The sequence below is a fragment of the Sycon ciliatum genome, chromosome 5, assembly GCF_964019385.1.
Source record: "Sycon ciliatum chromosome 5, ocSycCili1.1, whole genome shotgun sequence".
In the NCBI taxonomy this organism is placed as follows: domain Eukaryota; kingdom Metazoa; phylum Porifera; class Calcarea; order Leucosolenida; family Sycettidae; genus Sycon; species Sycon ciliatum.
Window position 1 is genome coordinate 28,792,124 of NC_088647.1, and position 14,272 is coordinate 28,806,395.

Sequence of the window (14,272 nt, forward strand, 5' to 3'; positions counted from 1 at the left end):
AAAACGGCATCGGAAAAACAAGGGCAGATGCCCAATGAGGCTGTCATATACATGTACACACCTGCTATTGAAGGACAATACATTGCGCTTTTTGTCGATTTTGAATACTTTAGCAACCACCGATGCCGACTACCTCACATCGCCGTGATTCTATTCCCCAGTCCACTCCATCACCAGGCAGTACATTTACATCTTCTGCAACACCACCAATGATGTCATCCAGCGCTTCCTCAGCTGAAACACCAGCTAGGGTGCCCAGACAAGGTTCAGCCTCAGATCAGACTACTTTGCCCAGAAACACGTTGTCACCATCATCATCATCAGCAGCAGCAGCAGCAGCAGAAATAGCTGAATCTCCAACAAAGCAGGTAAGACTAGGTGTGTGTGTGTGTGGGTGTGTGTTTGTGTGGGTGGTGCTGGTGTGTGTGTGTGTGTGTTTGTGTATGTGTGTGAGTGTGTGTGTGTGTGTGTGTGTGTGTGTGTGTGTAACTAGGGTAACCCGGTAACATACCGAAAAACTACTGGAATTGCTGGTTTGTGGTGTGACAAGGGCACATGCGGCCCTGCTTTTCACAGAATCCCTTACGTAGGGGCGATCTGACAATGAAGAAATCCAAGCTTTGGTCCAATGAGCAATGGGTTAGAAATGAATAAAAAGAAAGAACAAAATTGCCAAAATATTGCGCACAATTCGCAAAATACTCAAAAATTGCCCGAAAAAGAGAAAATAGACGAAATTGGCGAAAACTAGCTAAATAAGAGAAATGAGAGAAAATTAGGGGAAAACTGGTTGTGTGACTAAGGGATTTGATTTGGCTGGGTTGCCAAGTATGAATACAGGATTCCGTGTGGTACAGGGTCCGGCAACCAACGGTCTCAATGACCACCCAGCCAGGTTTGGGCCAATGGCATCACTACTTTCAACCTCTATGGTCCTAGTGTCGATTGCTGTTGTTCCCACTGCTCTCCTGTATTGCAGCGTGATTACACACAGATCCACAAAGCAAGGTACTCATTTGGTAGTGAAGGCAGCGGGAGAGATCAGTTTGACAGCCCTTGGGGACTAGCAACCAACAAAGCTGGTGACCTGATCATCTGTGACAGCTGCAACCACAGAATAAAGGTATTTGGCGGAGTATAATGTGCATCTCCTTTTTTTAGCAATGTTTTGGCAATTTAAGATTCATCCAGAGTGTAATGCTCAGCCTATATTTGAGATCGTTATCGATCACAAAGACAGTACTAGAGTGCCACCATTGTTAGAATTTCCTATAAAGATATGGTTAAGGCATACATTTGTGTAATGTACCGATGCGGGTCTCGCACCCGTCAGGCATAACAGTGCAGCTGGCAGTTGACACCGGGAATGCACACATATGGCTTGCACCAGGTCAGAGGTGGCAAACTTCACAACGGTTTGATACATCGCACTACTTTTCCAAGTACATGTATATGCACGTCTGCACGCTGGCTTCACTCTTGCATCAACAAGGCTACATTGCTTCTACACCAACTCAAAATCATCTCTCTCTCTGTCTCTGTCTCTGTCTCTCTGTCTTTCTCTCTCTCTCTCTCTCTCTCTCTCTCTCTCTCTCTCTCTCTCTCTCTCTCTCTCTCTCTCTCTCTCTCTCTCTCTCTCTCTCTCTCTCTCTCTCTCTCTCTCTCTCTCTCTCTCTCTCTCTCTCTCTCTCTCTCTCTCTCTCTCTCTCTCTCTCTCTCTCTCTCTCTCTCTCTCTCTCTCTCTCTCTCTCTCTCTCTCTCTCTCTCTCTCTCTCTCTCTCTCTCTCTCTCTCTCTCTCTCTCTCTCTCTCTCTCTCTCTCTCTCTCTCTCTCTCTCTCTCTCTCTCTCTCTCAGCAAATATCAAAAATCCCCGATAAAGTAATGGCACATGCAGTTAGCCCTTTCATGAAGGTGCTCGCCCTTTTTTCGCCCTTTTTGGCCTTTTTTGGAAAAGCCCATTTCTTTCGCCCTTTATTGCGTTTTTGGTGAACACCGCCCTGTTTTAGCTTTTTCAGGTGAAAAAATGCTAAAATCTGTTTGCTCATGCATGCGATCACAGTTTCCGAGTGCTCGATGGGCCTTGGCCCGCCGCTTTTTTCGGGGGCAACAAGTTAGTGAAGCTTGTACTTTGTACACAATGCTGTAAAAAGTGGGTTTTTTGAACTTTACTTCCTGTTTTGCCTTTCTTGGACCCATATATGGAAGAGTGCGTATTCAATTCTCAGCTTGGGTTCATATCTGAAAATGTTGCATGGCTATGCTTCACTGAAAAAAGAGCACATTTTGCCTGTTTTCACTGAAAAAAGAGCACTTTTTCAGCATATTTTGAGGGACGCGAAAAGCACTAAGTGCGAATTAAAAGAGCACCTTTGGGAAAGGGCTACATGCAGTGGTAGAATTGGTGCAAGAAATGGATCACCAGACAGTTAGAGGTTCTGCTGGTAGCCAATAGCTACTCATGTACATGTATACGCATGCTAGACATGACATCATGTACATGTATACGCATGCTGGACATGACATCATGCACATGTATACTCATGCTGGACATGACATCATGTACATGTATACTCATGCTGGGCATGACATCATGCACATGTATACTCATGCTGGACATGACATCATGTACATGTATACACATGCTGGACATGACATCATGCACATGTATACTCATGCTGGACATGACATCATGTACATGTATACTCATGCTGGACATGACATCATGCATATGTATACTCATGCTGGACATGACATCATGCACATGTATACTCATGCTGGACATGACATCATGCACATGTATACTCATGCTGGACATGACATCATGTACATGTATACACATGCTGGACATGACATCATGCACATGTATACTCATGCTGGACATGACATCATGTACATGTATAGTATACTCATGCTGGACATGACATCATGCACATGTATACTCATGCTGGACATGACATCATGTACATGTATACTCATGCTGGGCATGACATCATGCACATGTATACTCATGCTGGACATGACATCATGTACATGTATACGCATGCTGGACATGACATCATGTACATGTATACGCATGCTGGACATGACATCATGCAGGTCCAAGCAATGCACACGTGCATGGCCTCTGTGAAAACTATCTGTTATCACCTTGCACATTTGTTTTGCTAGGGCATGCCACACTAGAGAGAAAGTGTGAAATTCCGAGTGATAGTTTTTTTTCCCTATACAACATCACTCATGTTCCTGAATCAGCCATTATCTACACACTCCACTGATGAGCTCTGTTGCTGTGTTGGAACGAACCGCTGTCTGCTGGGTCTGAATATCAACATCTCAATGGGATTGTCTTCGCTATGGTTAAAACTTAAAAATAATGAATCGTCCTCGCTATGGTTGTGATGTGAATGGGTCGGCCATCAGCGAATCGGGGAGTGGATGTTTGCCTGATATTTACTGGGCGAGTTTGTGGCTAGATTCTCACCATAGAATTACATTCTAATGTATATGTTTAGATCTGCGCTATGTCTGTGTGCATGTGTGTGCTTGAATTTGTTATTGTATTCCTTTTTGTTAATGCACTTAGATACATGGGGTTGATGGCCAGTGCAAGCAGACGGTTGGCGTCGAGGGTAGAAACTGTGGAGAGTTCTATGCCCCAGACGCTGTGCATGTAACAGATGATGAACGAGTGATCATTGCTGATACTGGTAACCACCGACTACAGGTATGGTGTTGGTGTTTCGCTACTGTTGTACTTGAACACTCCACATCCTACAACCTGCACAGAGGCAAAAACATCTAGGTTCTATCTACCCCTGCTCTGTCTACCCTGCCCATTCCACCCCTGCTCGATCCACCCCTGCTCACACATACATGTACATGGCGAACTCTCACGCGCACTTACACACACACACACACACACACATGCACACACACACATGAACACACACACATGAACACACACACACACATCCTGGTCCTGGTCCTGGTATACAATGCCATGTTTCTCGTTGAGCGAGACAGAGACGAGAGGAGACATGAGCGTTGGTGACGGGATAAGTCGTTTCGCCTCTTGAAACGCCTCTTGCAATTCTGACATTGCAATTGGAACTTGTCCCTTTCATCAGCAGTTGGGTGCCTGGTGGATCGGTTGCAGTTATGGATAGCAAAGCCCTGGATCGACTTACAGCAACGTTCACAAATGGAACAGTGAGCGGGACAGCACGGTTTCCGAATACATAGGCGTACAGGTGAAGAACTTGTGGCATTGGCAACATTCGGGGCAGAACAGGACTGGGTACAGCGATGTTCTGCAATGCCACCCGCACTCGGAAACTATCGGTGACACTGGGAGCACTGGCACTGTTGGCTTGCTGCTGGACTGGTTTACGCCGTTCCATGATGCACTTGTGGCGGGCAATATCTTACTGCCGAGCAAAACTTGCTTGCCGCCACTCAGATCGGTTCCTGCGCTGTGTCAAACCATGACTTGTCGGGGATGTTTATTCGTCGCAGGTCGACCCTAATTGCGTCTCGCCATCGTTTCCGCGGGCCACACGCTGGGCATGGCGGCAGCAATGTGCCAAACAACAACATCTGCGGAACACACATACACACACACACATACACACACACACACACACACACACACATACACACACACACACACACACTATCATGTATTGTAGTTATACTGTTTATGTTGGTAATCCCAATTCAAGTCTTGCTTCGCACACCCACTTCTAGCCACCGTGATCGTGAAATGAGGATACTGGTCATAAGCATTTGACCAAGTTATTGTCTATTTCTAAATCATCTTTTATCTCTGCTGTCTGCCTCCATGCCCTCCTGTGCAGATCACTGACCAAAACTTCTCAGAGTTCAGCACTATAGGAATACGTGGAATAGAAATTGGCGAGTTCCATGAGCCAATTGGTGTTGTCCTAGTCAACCACAGTGTACTGGGCCCGTGCTTTGCTGTGGCAGATAACTACAATCATCGGATTCAGGTCAGAAACGTAACCAGACAGTACACACTGTACATGTACAGTTGTATTGTGTAAAATCCCTCTCCTACCCACTAACAGTGTACTGTGGTATACATAAAGATAGAACTAGCCTATATCACTGTTCAGCATCAAGTTGTGGGACTGTTTTCAATCATGTTACAGAAGATGAAGCATATGGTGATCTCATTAGGCAGAGATACATAGCTGAGCGAGGGAAACTAATCTCACACCAAAGGGGTGACTGCAAGCATAGGGCTTCTTCAAGGACGGACTAACGGTCACTTTTCGGGATCATGTGCGAGAAAAATTTTGAATCGCTGGTGAACAGGCGAAGCCCGGGTCACATTCATTGTACGAGAATGGACGCATGGAGGTGAAAGAAGCAATAGGATGGCGCTCAACTTCATGTCCAACACTCGTGTTGACTCAGAGCAGCTTCCGGGAAGCCCTTTCATGGCTTGGGCGAAAATGAACAAGCTTCAAAATCAATCCAAGCTCTGGTTGAGACAACCCTGTCACATTTCATATACTTTTCAATGCGCGACCTGTTCACCACAATCTCGGGGTGAGTGCCACTTACGGGCACGGCGTGGTGTCCTTGAAAAAGCACTATACTCCTTGTGACCGGTGGTTCAAGAGTTGCGGAGATTTCGCCCTCAATTTATCTTTCCTGCCTCTGGATCCAGATCATTATGCATTGCCTGACCTACCTGACCCTTCTGTCTGCGAGTCAATGCAATAGGAGCGCTTCATGTGTGTGTGTGTGTGTGTGTGTGTGTGTGTGTGTGTGTGTGTGTGTGTGTGTGTGTGTGTGTGTATGTGGTGTGTGTATGTATGTGTGAGTGCTGTGTGTGTGTATATGTGTTTGTGTGTGTGTGTGTGTGTGTGTGTGTGTGTGTGTGTGTGTGTGTGTGTGTGCGTGCGAGCACACGTGTGTGTGCGTATAAATATACATGCTCGCACGCATTTACAACTCACTGCATCCGTTCTAGAACTACGATAGATCGACACTTGAACAGAGTGCACATATCCGCATGCGTCATAGCGCCTGTACAACCATAGATCGACACATTAATGTACTTAACCGTACACTTCCTTGAAATGAATATTCCAAAGGGGAACACATTCCTTCTATCGTGTTTTCAAACGAATATCAGTCGAATACTCGAATAATCCTTGCAACCCTAATTACGAATCTCACAGATAATTATCTTCTATGTACACTGGTACTGTACAGGTTGTGCCATGCAGTGGTGAGACAGGATATGCATTTGGAACAGAAGGTAGTGGTCAAGGCCAATTTCAATACCCAAGCGGCATCACAGTGTACCACAACAGGTTGTTAATTGCAGACGAGAACAACCATTGTATACAGGTATGTTAGCATGTTCAGCTGGCACCCACATCAACAACGCTACCAAAGACGACGACAACCGCAACGACGACGACGACAACAACAACAACAACAACGACGACAACAACAACAACAACAACAACAACAACAACAACCAAAACAGAAGCAGCAGCAACTTCATTTTCCTATCGTGTCAGGAATTATTCTTAAGTCGGTGGATGCTCCGAATGGTTGGAAATGGCATTTGCAGCTAATTGACGACACGGGTCTGACTCATGGCTGTAGTCTGAAACACATGAGCAACACGTCAAACTTCGCACTCACAAATCTGCAAGAAAAACACCACTCTCTGCTCAATATGCATTGCTCCGCTAAATTCACCCTGTTTCAGTTGAGCTTCAGAAGGATACTGGAATTTGACGGGATGTGTTAATTGGGTGGATGCATGCAAACTTGACTTGTTCTAGAAATTATAGACTTACTTTGAGAATTATTCTGTTTCTGAGACTTTACTGTTGTTGATAATTCATCTACCAGGCTAAGCACTAGACAGGTTCGGGCAAGACTTTGAAACATTCATTCAATCAGAAATGAATGTGTACGTCATGCAAATGCTTGTTGGCCATGTTTGCCTGTTACTTGTCCTTTTCAGTGGAAGAGTGTATAGGCTGATGTGAAGTTAGACTCTTAAACATCATGTCTATACATCATGTCACAAACCAAACAGTGTCTGTGCTACAATAAATACATACATAGTAATCAAATGTTGGTGCCAGGTCCATGTTTTACCTCAGGTTTTGATTTTTAAAGTTGCACACCAGTAACCTTATCATCATTACAGTCATAATGATAGTAGCTATGCACTGTGTGTTGGAGTATTATTCTTACACTCCTGTTATATCTATACTCTTGCTGTGACCACAGTGGTGTGTGTGAATGTTCAATTTTTTTATTCCTGCAAAAGGTGATGACAGTCGATGGAGAGTATATCACTTCGTTCGGGTCTCAGGGCAGCGCTTTTGGGCAGCTGTGCCAACCGCATGATGTCACTACAGATGCCTACGGCAATGTTCTAGTCGTAGATCATGGCAATGGACGTGGTATGGTAAGGGAGAGCTTGTTGTCGTGTTCTTCTTTCTAAATACCTACAGGCAGAGAGTAGTACCCAGTACATAATACAGTGGAGCATGGTCAGCTTGTTGCTAGTCTGTGATTCATGGTCAGTACAATCATTAGACAACACTGATATGAACACAGAAAGTGATGTACACTGCATGCACAGAGTACAAGACAGTAAAGCAAGAGTAAATTAGCTCTTACAGAATGTTGCTTTGCGTTCTTCAATCGTGTTTTGACCGTGTTGTCCAATGGTCTTTCCAGTATCGTCATTGACATGCATGAACATCCGCCAATAATGCATCATCCATACATCTGTACCTCTAGAAACTTGTGGAGACATTTAGGAAATATCGCGGAAAAAGTTGCGAGGTAAAATGCCACAAATTTCGTCCGATTTTGTTACTTGTAGTGTAGTGAGGTAGGATTGTGCTGCGCTGTACTCGATTACGACTGTGTTCAAGTGATGACAGGAGCTTGCAAGACAGTTTTCCTCCATTCTCCGACAACACTCGTCGCGAGCCTTATTTTTTTTTACTTTTCAGCCGCTGATTTGCCCAGAAACTTCTCCATTCTGGTATCGATCTCACAAGTAAACTACTGACTAGATTGAAGAACTAAACAACATCGAAGAAAGATTCCAATATTGTGGGTGCTTTTCGAAATATCGCGGTGCTTTTCAAGTACGAAGGACAGTTTTGTACAATAATGCGGATGATTTTTCAAATATCGTGGATATCGCGGACGTTTGTTCATATCGCGGAAAACAACGCGATCACGGAATCGCAAGTTCCTGGAGGGACAGATACATCAACCATAATACATCATTCATACATCATCCATACATCACCATGCATCAACCATCTATAATACGTGTTATTCCTGTACACTCACCTGTGTTGTCTATGTTCTCTGCAGGTATATGCCGCAGAAACTTACACACCACTGGCTGAGTTTGGAAAAGGAGAGCTGGACAAGCCGATGGGTGTCTGCGTGACAAGTGAGGGCTTAGTAGCTGTTCCCTGTGATGGAAGCCACAAGATTGTTGTGTTTTAAAGGTTTCTTGTTAGACTTCCAGCACCCTCTGTCACCATGTTACTTCTAGGCAACATATCTGTACAGTCATACATTAACACCCACACACACACACACACATACACACACACACACACACACACACACACACACACATAAGCCTTCACACACACATGCACACACACAAACGCACACATAAACACGCACACACACACACCGTTGACCATCCATTTGACGCCCATCGCCAGAGGCGATGATAGCGATGCTACAGCAGAAGCCATAGCCACTTGTGCTGGGATTGCACCATTTAAAAGCTTGCAAGCCTGAAGAATTGACCGCCACCATTCAGCCTGGTCTACACCACAGAGCTATGAAGTGGCGTTTTCTGGCCAGTGAATCCCTACACACACACACACACATACACACACACACACACACACACACACACACAAACACACACACACACACATCACACATCACACACACACACCACACACACACACACACACACACACACACACACACACACACACACCTCCGTTCCTCCCCCCCCCCCCAAATTCCTTACCCACACACCCGTCTTTCATTCCGTTCTTCATCGGTTGTCTCTTACAGAACTTTCCACTCAAAATTGGCCTTTCCCTCCTTTCATTTCCCACCATGCTTGCTGTTTTTCGCCTGTCAGCATTCTCACATGAACTGAATATTCAGTTCTGTATTTTCTTTGAAATTATTTTCTTAATTATACAAACCAGTTTGGTAGCAGCACCACTATTTCTTAGGTAGCTCCTGGATTCTTGATCCTTGTTCACCCTGACTCGCAGGAGAATGATGTTCCAAATTGTTAGAAAACTGTTTGTGTCCTAGGTTGTATACCGTTTTGCATTGCGACTAGTTTGTAAGAGTTCTGATTCATTGACTTATATATTTACTATTGTGGATTGCTTTCTTACAGATCAATTATCCTGCTTCGAAGTATTAGAATTGCTAGTCAACATTGCCTTGACTTGTGCACAAAGAGATCATCCTTTTCCTTCGTCTGATTCTGTCGACTCTTAGTGCCACGTACACATACATGTACATGGATGAAGCTTTGACGGACGGCCATAGGGCTGTGTGTGTATGTGAGTGTGTGTTCGTATGTGTGTGTGTGTGTGGGGGGGGGGGGGGTGTATGTGTATGTCAAACAAAATTCAATGCACATATACCAGTGTATTGAATATCGGCTTCTCTTCTCAGCACACTGTCTAAACATGTTCATGTTATGAATACTCCAGCAACTGTACCGTATGCATATCTACTGCCTTATTCATTTCTATAGACATGCATTCTGTATCTGATCTAGGATTTCAAACCAGCCGGGCACACGTACACGTAGATATACGGCACAACTCTTGCAGTCGGGTCAGAGCCGGGTCTGGTCAAGTGCAGTTACTGCATGTAGATCTACATAGATCTGCGTATAGATCACATGTACATGTATATTCATTTTGGTCTCTAGTTAGCAAGATTGTATCTTGTAAAAGCACTGTTATAAGTTATGATTTTCATCCTTTGAGCAACTCTCTTCAACTTTCACTTCACTTGCCTGCAACGACGCTTCACCAGCACTCTCCAGAATACGGGTTCCCAATTGTTTCTGTTCTTGTCCCTGCCCCTAGCCACGTCCCTTTACCAGTGCATGTCCATGTCCCTGACCGTGTATCCGTCCGTATCCCTGACTCTGTATCTGTCCATGTCCCTGACCGTGTATCAGTCCGTATCCCTGACTCTGTATCTGTCCATGTCACTGACCGTGTATCAGTCCGTATCCCTGACTCTGTATCTGTCCATGTCCCTGACCGTGTATCAGTCCGTATCCCTGACTCTGTATCTGTCCACGTCCCTTTACCAGTGCATGCACATGTCCCTGACCCTGTATCTGTCCAGGTCTCTGACCCTGTATCTGTCCAGGTCTCTGACCCTGTATCTGCCCAGGTCTCTGACCCTGTATCTGTCCATCTCCCTGACCCTGTATCTGTCTAGGTCTCCGACGCTGTATCTGTCCAGGTCTCTGACCCTGTATCTGTCCAGGTCTCTGACCCAGTATCTGTCCAGGTCTCTGACCCTGTACCTGTCCAGGTCTCTGACCCTGTATCTGTCCAGGTCTCTGACCCTGTATCTGTTTGGGTCTCTGACCCTGTATCTGTCCAGGTCCCTGACCCTGTATCTGTTCATGTCCCTGACCCTATATCTGTTCATGTCCCCTGTACATGCACAAGTGGGTGCATTGGTCTATAACCCTGTCCCAGTGTCCGTGTGTCTGTGCGTCCCATAAAACTGTGGATGTCCATGCATCTGTTCAGTCATATCCCTGTCTTTTGGTGTTGGTATGATGAAATCTCTCCCTGTAACCTCGTCCCGATCCAAATGTTTTAAATGCACCTTCTTTTTAAAAGGTTCTATTGCCTCCATGGAGGTATCATAGCTGCGAATTGGGAACCTGCTCCCACCTGCATTTGGTATGGCACGTTACCTAACTTCCCTTCATCAAATTAGCAGACAATCAGGCAGCACGGATGCCATCTCCCCAGACTATTTCCCTGGATCCTACAAGAGATGAAGATATTTTTTTATGAATACAAGTTGGACACATACAGCAAATTTGCTGTGAGTTTTGATTCAATACGGCTTTTGATTATCACCTTCTCGTAGGTAATGCACGACTTTCGCTGTTGGTACTCCTTGAAGGCTGTGTTGCTCGTATATTCATTGTGGGAAATCACACTTTGATATCTCAGCCCCTCAAGTATTTTTTATACATGTATGTGTTACATCTGCAGCATTGCCTTCTGTAAATACTATACTTCGAAGTAGTTCCTTCGCTCTGATTTGTTCCTCAGCACAACGTTGATTCCTGGAGAGTTGAATCCGAATTTTTGTTAGCATGATTAGAATCCTATTTCTATTGTTTGTGTTTCACCATGTTCTCTTTCGCCTTGTATAGAATTGGACTGGGATGGAGAGCCAAGGATGAATTTATAAGAAAGAAAAAGGAGCAAGGAACTACAAGTTGCAAGTCCCCCTCCTTATGTTTGTATTCTATAACTATGATGCTTAGAACCTTCCAAGATGCAAGGCTGTTGGAGTGCGCATTCAAGATGGGCTACAGCTGTTAGCCAGTTAGTTGTAGAACGTCAGTACCGTCGGTCAGTGTCGTGCAATGTTATCGCATGGGCTGATTGTTTAGTAACTGGTGGTGTTATAGTGGATAGTGTAGCTTAACTTGTAGTTTCTTGGTCCTTTCCCTTTTAGCCAAATCTTTCTCTTTTGTTTAAATTAATCCGGCCTTGGCTCTCCATCCGAGTCCATTCCTGCACATTCTATTGCTTTTAGCAATGTCAAGAATAAAACAGCGCAATGTTGTAGGGTTGTTGCAGGTTAGTGCCAGAATCTCACCTTCATTGTCATAGTATTCCCACCACTCCTCACATGTCGTTTCCAAGGCACATTTTCGCTTCTTCTTGTTTTGCACACGTCGTCACGTCCGTGTATGAGCATGTTTGAGACTACGTGTATTCGTGTAGTGTGCATGCGTGTGTGTGTGTGTGTGTGTGTGTGTGTGTGTGCGTGTGTGTGTGTGTGTGCGTGTGTGTGTGTGTATGTGTGTGTGCGTGTGTGTGTGTGTGCGTGTGTGTGTGTGTGTTTGCGTGTGTGTGCGTCTGTGCGTGAGTGTGTAGTGTGCATGCGTGTGTGTGCGTGTATGTGCGTTTGTGTGTGTGTATGTGCGTGTGTGTGTGTGCGTGTGTGTGTGTGCGCGTGTGTGTGTGCGTGTGTGTGTGTGTGCGTGTGTGTGTGGCGATTAGATATACCGTACGTACATAGTGTGTGTTCATGTTGCTTAAACAATGGTGTAACTTTGTTCGGTGTAGTTCCCTTTCACCTTTTAAAATTATGTTGTTGATATAGGTCTACCTTACTGGTTTCTCCTCACTCCTGCTCCTAGCCGATAGCCCTTTCCCAAAGGTGCTCTTTTAATTCGCACTTAGTGCTTTTCGCGTCCCTCAAAATATGCTGAAAAAGTGCTCTTTTTTCAGTGAAAAAAGGCAAAAGTGCTCTTTTTTCAGTGAAGCATAGCCATGATACATGTTCAAATATGAACACAAGCTGAGAAATGAATACGCACTCTTCCATTTATGGGTCCAAGAAAGGCAAAACAGGAAGTAAAGTTCAAAAAACCCACATTTTACAGCATTGTGTACAAGCTTCATCAACTAACTTGTTGCCCCCAAAAAAGCGGCGTGCCAAGGCCCGGGCCCATCGAGCACTCGGAAACTGTGATCGCAAGCATGAGCAAACAGATTTTAGCACTTTTTCAGTTAAAAGAGCTCAAAAAGGGCGATATTCACCAAAAAACGCAATAAAGGGCGAAAGAAACGGGCTTTTCCAAAAAGGGCCAAAAAGGGCGAAAAAAGGGGGAGCACCTTTGGGAAAGGGCTACTAGCCGAACATTTGTTTGGCATGATACTAGAATTATGCATCAAAGAGACTAAATGTACCAGTACTTGATTTGCTGATGATGTAGCATAGTCTGTACTATGAGATGAATTACTCTAACATCACTTTAAAAACTTGAGTTTTCTCCCTCTTGTATGCTCTTTTAGCCCCTTCCCTCACACAAGCAAGTCAAGAGAGAGGTTGCGCACAGCGGAAATTCGTAGCGCCGTAACGAATATTTTTTAACGAAAGGTAAGGAATATTAGAAAACCGTGAGGTTGGGCACAGCGCTTGAACTTTTTTCGTAGTGCGTCGACGCGGCAGCCGCGCGGGGGCGAAGAGTCAAGACAGAGAGTTGTAAAATATCAGTATTTTAGTACTCCAGGTAACGAAAAGTATTTTCGAAGATCTGCTCTGTTTCGGTCAAGTTTGGACGGATCTTCGGAGCAACTTTCGTTACTCGAACCCGGCCGGTCGAAATTTCATTGTGCGCAACCTCTCTAGTAACTCGCGAGGTATCTTTGGATTGATTAGCGCTGGATTCGCAACACCTGGTAAAGTTTGTTTGATTCCTTGATGATGTTATGGCCTGGAGAGCACGATGAAAGACAAGTACATGTAGTGGTCTTCCAGCGCAGTCTTTCTCAGCCTACTCAAGCTCAACTGATGAGAGATAAATTCCACAAAACACTGACTGTGCATTGAACAGGGACTGGTGCTTTCTTGCACCTTTGCCCGGTCGAAGGCTCCATGGGTATGGCGTGTGCCTTGGATGGCATGGCAGTCGTCAAGCCGTCAACTGGCGTCGAGTGTCAAGCCAAGTCAGTGACCAGGTGACAGTTCACTGACACTGACAGACTCAGTGGATAGCACGATCTTCAGGCTAGGGTCCGTAGGGATCTGACTATACTAGGGAGCAACCAACAGTTTCCATGGTTTCGTTCCCTGTATTGTGGATTTGTTTTGTTTGATGCCGTCAACAGATGTACAGGCATACATGTATCTGCCTACTCGCCACTCGCCAGTCAGTTTGTGGTCGACCGCCCAGCTAGCCAGGCAGACTAGCTGTCCACGATCCATGACAGCTTCATTTTTATGCGGTACTGCACTGGGTAGATCTACTGGAGGATTGCGAGGATTGCTTTCCGAAATGCTTACGAATGGGGCCTTTTCGGCACGCGGCTGCGCCGTTTGAGGTACCGGTGGCCGATTGCGATCAAAACGTTCACCCACTGTTGAGGCGAGAGACAGCTAGCTCTTCATGTCTGCACCTGTACATGA